Genomic DNA, 16373 nt, shown 5'->3' with positions numbered 1-16373 from the left:
GCATAATTGTACCTATACACAAAAAATGACATAAAATTGAATGCCAAAATTACAGAAGCATATCTTTACTTAATACAGGTTATTAAGTATTTACTAACATTCTAAAGACAGAAACACTCTTACACGCGTCTTTAAATTTATTGATAAAAATGCAAAAGATCTAGGACTACATGTAAATACCGAGAAAACCAAATACATGATTCGGTCAGCCAACAACACGACACGCGATGGGTTTTAAACTATCAGCAGATAAAGATTCGGCGGTAGCTATTAACGACAGAATCCAAGCTGCAAATAACGCCTATTATGTTAACATAAAACTATTTAAATCAAAAGATTTGTCCAGAGCACAGAAAATAAGAATGTACAAAGCACTGATACCACCCGTCCTTACATATGGCGCAGAAATATGGACGCTGGAAACAAATGATATTCATCAGCTGATGTGCTTCGAAAGATGTATCATAAGGACGTTTCCACGACAGTCGGCTCTACGTTACCGAAACGACCCGGATTTATATCCGGCCAAGGACTGTCACTCCAGCAGCATTCCCCGTATGTGAATATGGGGAATGTTTATGCTGCTACAACAACAACGTATCATAAGGAAAATATATGGTCCGGTTGCAACAATAGATGGCAGCTACCGCATTCGCTACGACAATGAAATCGAAGAAATCGTTCAAAGACAAAATGTAATACGTTTTATCAAAGCCCAACGAATTAGATGGATTGGGCACGTACTGCGCCTGCCGAAAGAGCGAAATGCTAGGGAAGCTTTTATTTTAACATCCATTGGAGGAAGAAAAAGAGGACGCCCACGAAAGCGATGGTTAGATGACGTCGACCAGATCTTAAGCAAATGAACGTACACAACTGGAGAGATGTAGCCATGGATAGAATAAAGTGGAGAAAACTTGTTGATGAAGCTATGGTCCACCACGGATTGTGAAGCTAGAAGAAGAAAACACAGCATCCTAACTTTCAAAATCAAACAATGATATATAAAAAATCGAAAAGTCAACTTTAAGCTAGGGAGAAAACTTGAATCAAGAGCGATAGTTCATAAAGGTGGGCAGGGATCATCGATGAATGTCGATAATGTACTGTCTGTATACTGGGGAGGTACAGCAAGTGCCTACTGCGGTGGTTGATATAAAATAAATACAATTGTAAAAGCTTCAGTATAAATTAAAGAAATTATTTATGTGTCACCACACATAAAATACACTTTTCTATTCAGATTTATTCTAAAGAAATTCTGCGCAGAAATACTAGACGGCCAAGACGGAGTTAGACTAATAAGCATTTTATTTGACTGAATCAGTGTAAGTTTTCATGCTCCAACTACACTAAATTCCATAACCTTGTAAGACTTTGTTTAAATAAGCCAATTAGCCGAGTGAATTGAGATTTATATTGAGTTTGGTATTTATATATCTATATATAATTGGCGCGTACACCCTTTTTGGGTGTTTGGTCGAGCTCCTCCTCTTACTTGTGGTGTGCGTCTTGATGTTGTTCCACAAATGGAGGGACCTACAGTTTCAAGCCGACTCCGAACGGCAGATATTTTTTTATTTTTATGAGCAGCTTTTTCATGGCAGAAATACACTCGGAGGTTTGCCATTGCCTGCCAAGGGCGGCCGCTATTAGACAAATATTTTTCTTAATTTTGGTGTTTCACCGAGATTCGAACCGACATTCTCTCTGTGAATTCCGAATGGTAGTCACGCACCAACCCATTCGGCTACGGCGGCCGCCGAATAATAAAAATAGCTTACACAATTAATATTTGGCAGCTGAAAGTATTTTGATAAATTTAGAATGAATTGTATTCGTTTCTAATGGTTATATAGAAGTTTCCCAGTTCTGATTGCAGCGTAGCTTTGCTAAGAAAAAGATCCTTATATATATATGTACATATATGTATTGTACAGGGTTTGACTAAGAAGTAATGACCCTTCCCGCGTGGAGCGTCTGCCAAGCGATCAACCGAATCGGCTGGTGAGGGAAAATGATCTTTGGGCCTTCCCCTTAGACTAAAAACCGGTCCCAGTTCGCTGGCAACTGTTTTAAAAGTGTGTTAGGATTTTGCAGTGGCGAAAATGTAGCGATCGTTGGAGCAACGTTACTCGATCAAATTTTGCGTAAAGCTAAACAAAACGAATACCGAAACCATGGGGCTACTCAAGGAGGCTTACGGGGACCAATCTCTGTCCAGTGCCCAGGACAGGAGTGGCACACGAGCCAGTCACCACGACCCAAGAAGGCGCGCATGTGGAAATCAAAGGTCAAAACCATGCTGACCATCTTTTTCGACTCTCGAGGCATCGTCCACAAGGAGTTCGTTTGAAGCACTGTAAACGCGGCATTTTACAAAGAAGTGCTCCTTCGGCTGAAAAATCGCGTCGCCCGGGTTCCGTCCGACCTCGTCAACAATTGGACCCTTCATCACGACAATGCGCCGGCGCACACCTTCCTCTGCACCTGTGCATTGGCCACGATGGGGGTTCCGGTGCTTCCCCACCCTCCCTACAGCCCAAACCTGTCCCCTCCGGACTTCTTGTTCCCGCGCCTGAAAAGAAAGCGGAAGGGGAGGCGTTCGACTCCATCGAATCCAAAAAACTGTGACAGCCGAATTGAACGCGATTCCGGCGGATGAGTTTAAATAAATGTTTCCTGCAGTGGAAGGACCGCTACCAGCGGTGTATTGACGCTCAAGGGTCCTATTTTGAAGAATATTAGTTTAATATGTCAAAAGGTTTAATAAAACTGCTTAAAAAAAATAAGGCTCATTACTTTTCAATCAAACCCTGTATATTTGTTATTTCTTCACAGTTTAATATCGCAGCAGCTATTGGTCCTTGCGTCATTAGAACAAAATACAATTCAAAGATTGTGGATGCTGATAAATGAGTTTTGTTATAGACTTTATTACATTTAATTTGAAATTTGTCGTTTTCATGACGTTTCGTTTTCTCATTGAACATACGCTTTGCTCTTGTCGTTAAATAGACTTTTCATAGGGTTGCATAGAAATCTGACACAAATCAATTGTCAAATAAGTATGAATTGGCAAATAATAATTTGAATTTTTGTATTGTAAATTGGGTTACAATTAGTAAGGCGCAATAAGGTGCCTGTTTGGACTTAGTCTAACCGAAAAAGCCAATTGAATAAAACTTTGTACACATGTATGTAGGCAATAAAATCGTCTCCCTCGTGCATTAAAGCCATCAATTATTGCTCGACATTTACACATACATACGTCACTTTCACAACAAAATGTTTACCGATAGCAAGATTTTCTTTGCAGTGCGGTTTAAATGTTAACTTAAATTAATTGTTCGTGAAAATCTTTTCTATTCTAATCTACATATTTATTTCAATTGTGAAATCTTAATCGTCAATCGCGTTAAATCGGCAAATTCTACATTTTTCAGAAAATACAAAACGCGTGTAAGGCTGGTCCGTTTTTGAGTATTCTATTACTAGTCGATAACGTTGAGAATGGTAACACAAATGACATGTCAAATGTATTTATAATTTACTTAAAGGTTTGACATTTACAAAATGTGACGCTATACTCTTGAACAAAATTGGGAAATATTGAAAACCTATTTCCAAAGTGGTGAGTCTTCTTCTTCTTCCACGGTTACAGTAAATGGCGAGCGTTACCGTGACATGCTCAACGAGTTTTTGTTTCCAAAAATTGAAGAGGATGGCATGGACGACATTTGGTTTCAACAGGAGGGTGCAACTTGTCACACTACCAAAGTTACACTCGAACTTTTGGCTACCGTTTTTGAATTTCGATATCAATTGGCCGCCTCGGAACTGTAAAGCCAGTCGTGGCAGTCATTTGACCGATATTATTTTTCATTCATAAATGACAATGTTCAATCTTCAAAATAAAAAAAAAAGTTTGAAAAAATATTGATTAGTATTTTTTTTATAGTCGATTCAAAAAGCAAATTTTACATGGCCCACCCTATAGCAGGATAGTTGCCAATAAGTTTTCTTAACAAATAAGCAACCCCCAACAATGAGCGGCAGAAACGGAGGACGAGGTATAAAAGCTAGCATTTCCAATGAGGTTTCTGTGTCAAAGGTGAGCAGGCACTATCTTTAAGTAAATATGTGTCCCCTCCATCATGCATGGGCATGGTGAAAAATAATAAAAATAAAAAAAAAACCAGGAGCAACTGACTTATAGTGGGCGGCTACCTGGTCAACATCTGTTCTCTATGATAGGAGCGGCTGTTAAAAACTAATTCCTGACAGCATCAGGATCGAGACCAGTAAAAATCTGATTACGGCATACTGGACACGATTTGGAATTGAGGCAATTGGGCAAGTCTTAAGATACATTCAATTATCGTATGGATCCCATAAGGGCTAGAGTCAACCTTTGCATGACCTAGCTGCTTACATAGATAATCATGGAGCCTTTTAGGAAGCTAAACACACAATCGGAGATAGTGGTCTTAAGCTTGAACCGCACAGCATGGAAAATATTAGCCAAACACAAAACTAAAAACAAACACCAGATGAGCAGGCAAATATATTTCGGACAAGCTCGATTGTGATGAATTAACCTCCCCTTAAAGATAACCGAAGCAATATAGTAATAGGCGGATCAACGAACATAACGACGGCAGTCGGTTCTACGTTACCGAAACGACCCGGATTTATATCCGGCCAGGGACTGTCACCTCAGCAGCATTCCCCGTATGTAGGTAGGGGGAATGTTTATGCTGCTACAACAACAACAACGGCAGTCGGAAGGCACGGATGCAGCTGTCGCTAACGCCAATGGAGACACCTACTTACAGTTACCAAGCAACGCCAAAATTTACCCACAACAGAGGCAAACCTAGCCCTATTCCAGAACAGAACATATACCGTTCCTAAACGACAGACGGTGGAAGTCCAAACAATAGCCGTGTTACAACCCCACAAAGCCAAAAAAGGAGAGCTGCAGCCTCAGTGCAGAAACCACAGCAATTGTTAAGGTCAACGGAAAAGGAGCAGGAGTGGACGAAAGTACGCAGGCAGAAGAAGGATAAAAAGGCACAAGCAATAAAACCAAGGCATCTACCTTTATAATTGTAAAAAAATTTGACAGCATTACATATTAAAGGCAGTAAAATCCAACGCCGAGCTCGGCCAACACAAAAAGAACGACTCCTAATAGAGTTAAAGCGCCGCAATATCAGGCGGTAACTGAAGATGGATCAAAGAACCTGCACAATGTTCTCAGAAGGCCGAGAAGATGTGCACGACGAAAAGCTGGACGCCCGAGCACTTCAACAACAGACGAAAAAATTGATGAAGTGAAGAAAATGGTATTGGCCAATCGTCGAATCACCGTTAGAGAAGTTGCTGAGGACCTAGACATATTGATTGGCTCGTGCCATGCGATTTTTTTTAATGATTTGGGCATGAGACGGGTCGCCGCAAAATTCATACCAAAAGAGCTGAACAAGATAAACAAATGATTTTTTGAAGTGACTCGAAGATTGGAAAAAACATTGGTACAAGTGCATAATATCTCATGGGGATTACTTTGAAGGGGACAAAATAGATATTAATGAATAAATAAATAATTTTTGAAAAAACACAAAATTCGCGATACTTTACGAACACACCTCGTACGGCAAGCGCGACCATATGAGGTAAAGTATCAAGACGGACGCAAACAGTCGACAAGCCGATATCGAGTAATGATATTGCAATTTTCCGATGTCCCATTGTAAACCAATGTAGACTATCGATAGCGTATAACCCCAATAAGCAATTAAGAGAGGAAGCTGGACGCAGGTACCTGGTGTGTCTAAAAGGCACAAACACATCTCTGCCTTGATAAAATGCTTTCAGCAACCTCAGGATGGAATCAGCCGAAAGGGGAGGAATGTTATAGGGTTAGTGGGAGCATACCCCACATACCACGGCACCGTTGACAATGTTTCTGACATTTTCGATTTTAACCTCCTCTGAACAAAAAAAAAGGCAACAAATGGAACTGACGAGTAGCAGACAGTAGACAAATGAGACCTTGCAGGAATACGAGACAGACATCGAGCTCTTAACCCATTTAACGTATGCGAAACTGCAAACTTCATGGAAAAGATGAAGTGCCAGGCATTGCTAAGGGGTAGTAAACTGCTACAACAACAACAACAACAATAGCAAGCCAGTGTACAAAGTCCATTTGGTTCAAGTTGAAGAGTCTACCTCATTGGAAGAAACCCTGAGAAGAATAATACGTGAGTCCTCTTCTTAATTGACACGACCCAGCAGTTCGGACATAGTGTTATAACTGCAGTGAGGCTGGACATACTACACGCAATTGCTGTACACCACGATGCAAACGAAGACGAACCCAAGTGGAAGAAAGCAAAGAGCTGAGACTGAAAATGGCGCTCCAGATACACAGCAGCCGTTTAACTATAATGAATTAGCTCTAAGGGACCTAAAATGGTTCCCAAAACTGCGTACCCCACAGTCAATGCCTCGCAAATTGAACGGAAAAGTAGCAAATTCACGGTATGGAGAACTGTTATCATAAAGTAATAATTGAAGTAGATTTTTTGAGTTGTTGCTGTTGTAGCAGTATGCTATGCATAAATGGGTATTATTGCTGAAGTGGCAATTCTTGGCCGGGAAAAAGTTCGGGTCATTCCCGTTACGTAGATCCGACTGTCGTGGAAACGTAAGATTTGGGTAAAAGGGCTCTGTCGTGCTAGAATATGAGCATAGGTATGAGCACAGTGTTCAGTCCAAAAAAGTTCCCCTGAGTCACCGTCAATAGATTCCGCCAAAATCAAAAACGGCCATATGGGTAATGTGGAAGGAGGGTTGTTGTTGTTGTAGCAGTAAAAGAAGTCCTGTCAGTGTGGAGTATATCACCGGTCATCTTCGTCAGGCTCATCTAAAGGTAAGCCCAGGAAACATGCTGTTTCGTCAGGTTGGGTCCAGGGTGAGAGGGGTGTTAGATGAGTACGTTTTAAAGGGCTTGAGAAAAGGTGGTTAGTGTTGTTGTTGATGTTGTAGCAGCATAAAAATTTCCCATACTTACATACGGTGAATGCTGCTGGAGTGACAGTCCTTGACCGGATATAAATCCGGGTCGTTTCGGTAACGTAGAACCGACTGTCGTGGAAACGAGGTGGTTAGTGTCGTGCGGGGTGCCTTCACATTCCGGACAATTGTTTGGGATGTCGGGGTCAATTCTGGATAAGTAGGTGTTTAATCTGCTACAACATCCAGAATGTATGGGTGGGCCATGTAAAATTTGCTTTTTGAATCGGCTATAAAAAAAACTAATCAATATTTTTTCAAACTTTTTTTTTATTTTGAAGATTGAACATTGTCATTTATGAATAAAAAATAATAACGTTCAAATGACTGCCACGACTGGCTTTACAGTAGGCCATTCGATCAATCCAATTTTTAAGCACATTTTCGATTGTGTGGGCTCCAATTTCATGAATGGCAACTTCGATTTTGTGTTTTAAAGCATCAACCCTCTCTGAATAGTTCGCATAGCATTTGTCCTTAACGGTTCCCCACAAAAAATAGTCCAACGGGCTTAAATCACAGCTCCGAGGCGGCCAATTGATATCGGAGTTTCGACTGATTATTCGGTTTTTAAAAATTGGTAGCCAAAAGTTCGAGTGTAACTTTGGTAGTGTGACAAGTTGCACCGTCCTGTTGAAACCAAATGTCGTCCATGTCATCCTCTTCAATTTTTGGAAACAACTCGTTGAGCATGTCACGGTAACGCTCGCCATTTACTGTAACCGCGGCTCCTCGCTCATTTTCGAAAAAAAATGGCCCGATGAAGCCGCCAGATCAAAAACCGCACTAAACAATAACTCGTTGTGGATGCATTTGCTTCTCTACAGTAACGTGTGGATTTTCTGAGCCCCAAATCCGACAAATTTGCTTATTGACGTAGCCACCGATGTGAAAAGCAGAAGAAAAGAAGAAGACTCACCACTTTGGAAATAAGTTTTCATTATTTTCCAATTTTGTTCAAGAGTATAGCGTCCCATTTTGTAAATGTCAAACCTTTAAGTAAATTATGAACACATTTGACATGTCATTTGTGTTACCATTCTCAAAAAAATAGGTGGTTCAAAAAGCAAACGCTATATGGCCCACCCTGTAGTTGTGCCAGGCTACCTGGGTCTCACGGGAAGCTGCAATGGGTGGTGGTTGGACTCCGATTGCGGTATTCACTGGACGAGAGTTCATTAAAGTGGTAACAGTCTCCCAGTGAATGTTATTTAATGTCTGTCTAAACACTGTCTGTTTGTTTTGCCCTGGATCTCGTCGGCGTAGTGTAGTAGGTGTCTCCTGACATGCCCCGGGAGCGGCTCTAGTTCAAGCAGGTGTCTGCAAGAGTGAAACCTATGGTAGCACCCTAACAGGAACTGCTTGTTGAGCAGTTTGTTTTGCTCCTTAACAGTTAGCATATTGGCCTCGTTGTGAAGGTGTTGTATTGGGGACATCAGGAGGCAGCCCGTCGCTGACCGAATGACAGCGTTTTGGCATGTCTGGAGCTTTATCCACTGCGTGTCACTGGTTCCAGACGACCAGACAGGCGCAGCATAGTTTAGAACCGGTCGGCCAATTGCCTTAAATGTCGATAGCAACAATTCTTTGTCTTTGTCCCAAGTGCTGCCGGCCAGCGATTTGAGGACCTTATTGTTTGCGATTTGTTGCGATTTTGGACTTAAGTGGCAATTGCGGTGTGCGCAGAGAAGGAGAGCAAACTGTCGAAGGTTACACCCAAAAATTTTGGGATTGTTTACCGTCGCAATTGGTGTGTCATCGACTTTTACCTTGAGAGGCAGTTTGACCTTCTTTGTCCAGGTGGTAAAGAGAGTCGCCGTGGATTTAGTGGGGGAAAGTTGACGATTCCTCGCAGTGAAAAAGGGAGAAAGGTCTGTGAGGTAGTTGTTCTCTTTGGAGCACGGGCCATCGATGTCATTGCCCGTCGCCATTATCGTGCAGTCGTCAGCGTATGAGACCAGGGAGCCTCCCTCTGGTGGCTGGGGGAGTTTCGAGATATAGAAGCTGAAAAGCAAGGGAGAAAGGACACCACATTGCGGTACACCTTGCTTAATCTTCCTCTGTTTAGATGTATGGTGACGAAAAATCACTGACCAGTGACGATCGCTCAGGTAGTTCGTGGACCACCTCTTCAGCCCTGGCGAGAGTGTCGACTCATAAATGTCTGTAGTAGCGTGGAATGCGTGACTGTGTCTTCAGGTCCAACGCTACTAGGACAGTCCTCTCGCAGGGGCGGTTTTGGTTAAGCCCGCGGTTTATCTGGGCGTTTATGACGGTGAGTGCAGTGGTGGTGCTATACATTCGATGGCTGATGTGGGGCTGGGGCCAGATGTTTCGTAAAGAGTGGGAGTAGGAGGGCTTCAAGTGTCTTCAATACCGGGGAAAGGAGTTATCGGACGATAAGAGTCCCCTTGGTTGACGGGTTTCCCAGGTTTCAGTAGTGGGACCACTCTTCCTGGTTTCCACTTGTCAGGGATGATGAGAGGGGCCAAGGACAGATTGAAGACCCTTGTGAGAAATCCTACTCCCAAAGGTCCCAGGTGCTTCAACTATGAGTTTATGTTGTGTTTTAATCAATTTAAAAATATTTGGGAGAGATACGCAGATTTATGGGCTATTTGTATATTTTATCTGAATTGAACTTTATTTTGCTTTCACTAATTTGTAGCAACTATAGCCGAATGAGTTGGTGCGTGACTACTGTTCGGAATTCAAAGAGACCGTAGGTTTGAATCTCGGTGAACCATCAAAATTAAGAAAAATATTTGTCTAATAGCGGTCGCCCCCGGCAGGCAATGACAAACCTCCGAGTGTATTTCTGCAATGAAAAAGCTCCTCATAAAAAATATCTGGCGTCCTGAGTCGGCTTTAAACTGTAGGTCCCTCCATTTAAGGAGCAACATCAAGAAGTAGGCCAAAACTGGGAGGAGGAGTTCGACCAAAAAAAAAAAAGGTTGTAAGTGCCAATTATATATATATTTATAATTTAAGTGAACTGTAAAATTACTCACAAATACATGATGTAAATCGAAAAAGCTGTATTTCAGAAATACATTTATGTTGGGAGCGTGTCATTATTCTGTATTACAAAATTCTGTAAATTGCAAAAAACTTCTGCTTTTCAAAATTCTGCTTTTTTAAAATTCTGCTTTTTAAAATTCTGCTTTCTAAAATTCTGCTTTTTTAAAATTCTGCATGTTTAATGCGAAAAATTCTGCTTTATTCAAGTTTTGTGATTTAGGAGTTCTACGCAAAAATACGGTAGATACGGTAGATTGCGTAGCCGGAGTTGGACTGATGAGCGTTATTTTTCTGAAGCGCGGCCAAAGGCCGCCCACGCGAAAAAGAGTTCTACGCAAAAATACAGTGGATTGCGTAGCCGGAGTCGGACTGATGAGGGTTATTTTTTTGAAGCGCGGCCGAAGGCCGCCCACGCGAAAAGGAGTTCTACGCAAAAATACTGTGGATTCTATCGAAACTGAATTACATTACCTCTTCAACATTGTTAACATTATATTTTAATACAGAATTTTGAAAGCAGAATTTTAGAAAGCAGAATTTTAAAAAAGCAGAATTTTAAAAAAGCAGACTTTTAAAAAGCTGAATTTTGTTTTTAGAATTTTGTACATACAGAATTTCGACACCAACCCATTTATGTTTAATGGGGGTTTCGAAGCATTTAAAAGCTTCGCTATTAGACAGATTGTTAAATTGATACCATTGGAATTGATTACCACTCAAAAACCGCCATGTTCAGTTAAAATATCATTTTATCAGCTAAAGCTAAAAATAAATTGCACTGATATATTATTATATATTTTCAAACACTAAAGAAATAGGGGAAATGTTAAGAATACTTTCATTATAATTGATATACACTTGCCAGAAAAAGTATCCGTACACAAAGAAATGAAAGCAACATATTAAGAAATTCATTGTAAAAAAAACTAAAACATTTTAAACTTTTCTGAGAAATGTTTACTCAGAAATTTTTCTGTAATTTCTATACATCCTTAAAAATGAAATTATTCAAAACAAAAACAAAAAAACTTCACTTCAACGAAGCAGAAAAATTTCCGTACACCGTGGAAAAAGGGATTCCTCGCAGTATGCAGTGGTTGTAATTGATTTAGGATTTATTTCAAATTTTTGCATTACTTTCAGGTTACTTTAAAGTTTTTGTGTACAAGAAATAGCGATGACCCTCAAAACTAAGGAAATTAGTGTTGACCTGAGATAAATTATCCTCAAACTTAGAAATGAAGGCAAATCTTTCAGCGAAATTGAGCAAATCACAGGAAGAAGTTACTCTTCTGTGCAGTATGTTATGCAAACAAACAAATCAACTGGTTCAATTGTGTCAAAGCCACGTTGTGGTTGACATAGCAAGCTGAACGTACGTGAAAAACGAACCATATTGCAGTAAGTGAAAATAATACTCGAATTACGGCTACTCAAATATATAAAAACATTTCAATTTCCTTTGCCAAGGCAGAATTTTCAAAAAAATTGAATTAAAAATTTGAAGTGAATCCGACAAATACTTTTCGAATTATTCAAGAAATTTTTTTTAAATATAAGAATTATGACAGGATTGATTGCGCTCCATTGAGACCAATCAATATATTGTAAAACAGTTGTATTCGCTACAAATCAATTACATATGTTTCCTCAAATCTGTTTGGGAGATCCAAAATATGAATTTTTTTAAGGCGTGGATGCTATTGTGTAGAAGATTTCTTGCTAGTAAGTTTTCATGGTACGACAGTCTGTTTAGGTATCTTCGAGAGGTTTTGGTGATTTCATTTCTAACATAAGGTACATTTAAGTCTTTGTGAATTTCGAAGTTAGTTATATACCAAGGAGCACCAACAATGCTTCGTAAAGTCATAGCCTGGTATCTTTCCTGTCATAATTCTTACATTTAAAAAATTTGCTGATTGTCAACTGATTGCAAATAAAATTTATTCATAATAAAAAAAAAAAAAAAAATTATTCAACAATTAAAAAAGGGCGCTCGGGCAAAAACAAAAACTTTAAATGTGTTTTTCACAAAACTATGTTTTTTGAACAGGTGATCACTGGAGCTGAAAACAATAAAATTTATACTCCTTTTGAAAAACATAAAAAACTCGCGCCTGATCAAAGGATTTTTTTTTTTGAAAAATTTCGATTTTTTTTAAACAATTGACGTTCTTTTTTTTCTGGATAATCTGAAAAATATTTCCTGAGGCTTCTATATTGTTAATTTGGAAAAAAAAGCTCCGATTGATTTTAGATGAATCACCAAGGACTTGTAATGATCACATCAAGAGACTTCTGGAGAAAGGGGCTCCACACAAACAGCGATAACTGTTACAATTATTTTTTTTTTTTTTTTTGTTTTTTTGAAATTTTTTTTGAGTCGAACCGAAACATGATGTATTAACGTTATGTTCTTATTTTTGTAAAATATTGTTGATTTTCAATAATTTTTTTTTGGTTTTTTTGTAGAAAAATTACTGACTAAACATTTCTTAAAATGTTTTGGTTTTTTTTACAATGAATTTCTTAAAATATTGCTTTCATTTCTTTGTGTACGGATACTTCTTCTGGCAATTTGATTACAAAATGAGGTACAACAAAATATGCTTTTAATAAATGTGGATTCAATAAAGATCTGTTGACTTGAATGAGTATTGGATAGAAATTATACACTACGATTTTTTTAACTTTTAATAAATTAATGAAATTAAAGAACAAACGTGGAATTGCCAATTAATTTTCTTTTTGATATAAATCAGCACAATAGACAAGTCTGGACGACAACTTACTCACCAGATTGTTATTATCGCTTTAAACACATTTGTAAACCATCATAAAAAAAACAGAAAAAGAATTGGAATATTGTGGAATAAGGTCGTTCTATATGCACATAACATTATTTAGTTCAATGTAAGTTATAATTAGCTCATCCATGTTTTATATTATTTTCAAATTACCTTAGATAATATTATTATATTTGACCATGGACACTTGTCCCCAAGCCTATTTGTAATTTAGTTAATTTCCGTTTGTTGCCACTTTGTAATTAATTGTAACTCACTCTTATTTGCGACACTCCAATGTAATTTCCTAGAACATCAAAATATCGGTAATAACTCCAAGTTTTTTATACCTCGCACCTAACGAGATTTTTTATAACACTTCAGTTTATACAATCAAAATTCTTAATTAAATGAAAACTCTCCGAATCTATATTTTGCTCAACTTTATTTATTCAACCGTACAATTCACACAAAAAAATTGTATATGTGTGTGGACATGGTCCACAAATACAATCCACCAAAAAAATAATGGTTACTAAAAAAGAAACCATTTACAGTAAATCCGGATTTATATCATACCAAATACAAATAAAAACGTGTTCTGTTAATAAGAATCAAGAGCTCGAATGTAAATTTACGCTTAGAAAGCTTTAGACAGCACGAATTTACTTCTGGCTGCATTTTCCTCAACAAACTATTGGATATATATAATTCTTAAAGCACTCGAAAATCGGGAACACAACCGCCATTATGACAATAATAAACTTTTCATCGCACGACATTGATGATGATGACGAAATTGGTATCTACTTCGAAATTAAAAAAACAAGTGAGGAAATCAGCACTAATTCTAGCAATATTTAAATTCAACAATTTCATATTAAAAATGGGACAAAATTTCTCCGACTGGACTGGCAACAATAACGAGCGAATGAGTTACCCAAACAAAAGCATTAATTCGTCTTGACGACGACAGCACATGACGAGACAGAACTTGCCACAATATACGAATTGTCAGATCTAGAAATTACGGTAGTTATTAAGCACATGACTTTCCGATGAAGTTAAATATCTAGGAGTAATCTTGGCGGCCTCCGTAGCCGAATGGGTTGGCGCGTGAATCCGCTATTAGAAAAATGTTTTTCTTAATTTTGGTGTTTCACTGAGATTCGAACCAACGTTCTCTCTGTGAATTCCGAAAGGTAATGCATATATATATATAATCTTGGATAAGAAGCTGACTTGGGAGACACATGTTTCATTGAAGGTGAATCGCGCATTGAGGATTTTTCAGAAATGCCGTAGAGCCTTTGGTAAAACATGGGGTCTGAAACCTGTGGTGGTCCTATGGATATACACAGCACTTATCAGACCAATCATCACTTACGCTTCTGTGGTCTGGTGGCGACGGAGCATGGTTAAGTCCACAATCCGGGAACTATACAGGCTGCAAAGAAGTGTATGTTTATGCATCACGGGTGTCATGAGTACAACTTCAGGTGATGCCCTAAATGCTATGCTTGATTTGCTCCCCCTGAATCTTAAGATACAACAGGAAGCAATAAAAGCAAAGTGTAGACTCCATGAATATGGTTTCTGGCACGAAGACGGAACTTCGGGCCACAGAGAAATCCTTAAGTTGCTATCTGAGCAGTATCCACTGTTTTTGCACCTAAAGACGACCTGATACCCACAGTTTCATTTGGCAGAAAACTTGATGTCAGATTTCCATTGTGTGAGCAATGGAGCAATCCAGAATGCATGCAGGGAGGTTTGACGGATATTTTCTTTACCGATGGGTCCAAGAATGAAATAGGGTCTGGAGCCGAATGGTAATTAAACGATAGTAATAAGTATAGCTATGCTATGGGGAGATGGACACTGTTTTCCAAACGGAAGTTTTTGCCATCCTGAAAGTAGCCGACTGGATAATCAAAAGGAAATGGAGCGGGAAACAGATTGGAGTTTTCAGTGACAGTCAGGCTGCACTGAAGGCCTTGGAGGACGCGAAGCAAACCTCAAAGATTGTTCAAGAATGTAAAAAGAAGCTTAATTCTGTCGCAAGACAGAGCAGACTTGTACTTAAATGGATTCCGGGACACGCCGGTGTTCAAGGAAACGAAGTTGCCAATGAATTGGACAACCGTGGATCAGCGGTTCTCCCACAAGGGCCAAAGCCAATAATCGGAATCAGTTCCGCAGGAATCATGAATTGGATCAGCGATTATGTATGCAATCTACTAAAACTTGGAAGGAAAGACGTTCGGTTGGTGGTCGGTATCATTAAAGGACACAGCCCATGGGGTCAGCATATGACCACCATTGGAATCGTTGAGGACCCAATGTGCCTGTCATGCTTGGAGAAGGCGGATAGCTCTGAGCACTTTCTTCGCGAGTGTCCTGCCTTTGCTAGAGCACGGCTACGAGTTTTGGGTTCCGATGTCGTGAGAATGAGTAATATTCGTTCTCTAAAACTGGAGGATATTTACAGATTTGCCAAAGAATCTGGAAAATTCTCACAGGACTAACTACCTCTATCTCTGTCTCTATACTTTCCTATCTCTTTCTCTGACAATTTTCTCCTTCCCTCCTTGACTATCTACCCCCTTTCCAGAGCTTTAAATACAATGGGCTTTTTTAGCCTGAGTGTTTTAGGAGCTACCAAATCTCCTGGTGCTCCTTGGCCCGATCTTTTCAAATTTCAATTTCAAGCACATGCACACAAGCAGAGGTGCATGCGCATAGGATATTCAATTGTTTGAAATTAAGTAAAGTAAATTGTGTTGCTTTTAAACTGTGACTTTTATACGCTGATAAGCTAGAGCGCCGGCTGTTTGTTTGATGACAGGAGGTATTCGCTTTGCATGGCTCACTCCCTGACCCATTCGCTTTGCCTATTCACCCAACTTAGAGCTGGGCTGCTTTTAAGTCGACGAAAATATGGTGTGGTCGATGGTAGACTTTCCAGGTCTAAACCCACACTGATAAGGTCCAATCAGTTGGTTGCCGGTGAGCTTCAGCCTTTCACACAATACGGTCGCTAGAACCATATAGGCGATATTTAGAAGACTAATCCCGCGCTAATTGGCACAAATTGCAGGATCGTCCTTCTTATGGATTGGCCTGAGCACACTTAAATTCCAATCGGCAGGTATACTTTCATCCGACTATATTTTGCATAGGAGCTGATGCATGCACCTTACAAGCTCCTCGCCGCCATGTTTGAATAGCTCAGCCGGCAGACCGTTATCGCTATTCTCACGTCGTCATGGTCGGGTAGCGGAACGACAAGCCCGTCGTTAACGATTGGGGCATCGGGATATTCACATTATCTATGACATGTGCAGTTGTCACTATTTAGCAGGTTGAAGTGTTCTCTCCATAATTCAAACACGCTCACTAGACCCCCATCTTTGATCTCATTGGAAATCGCCCCGGTATTGAAACCATCTGTAAGCTACCCACCTTTCTGCTACAATT

General features: G+C 39.6%; 1 protein-coding gene across 2 annotated transcripts in view; it reads right to left on the bottom strand.

Annotated features, from left to right (window-relative positions):
• Positions 1–13368, bottom strand: part of LOC129240384 (transcriptional repressor p66 alpha) — a 33077-nt gene extending 19709 nt beyond the window's left edge. For both annotated transcript variants that reach the window (XM_054876152.1, XM_054876153.1), the window contains exon 1: positions 13068–13368. The gene's annotated coding sequence lies outside the window, so the exon portion shown is untranslated. The remainder of the gene's footprint in view (positions 1–13067) is intronic.
• Positions 13369–16373: the final 3005 nt, after the last annotated feature.

The sequence above is a fragment of the Anastrepha obliqua genome, chromosome 3 (genome assembly GCF_027943255.1).
Source record: "Anastrepha obliqua isolate idAnaObli1 chromosome 3, idAnaObli1_1.0, whole genome shotgun sequence".
Lineage (NCBI taxonomy): Eukaryota > Metazoa > Arthropoda > Insecta > Diptera > Tephritidae > Anastrepha > Anastrepha obliqua.
The sequence above is the reverse complement of the archived record's forward strand: the minus strand, read 5'-3'. Positions and strand labels throughout refer to the sequence as shown.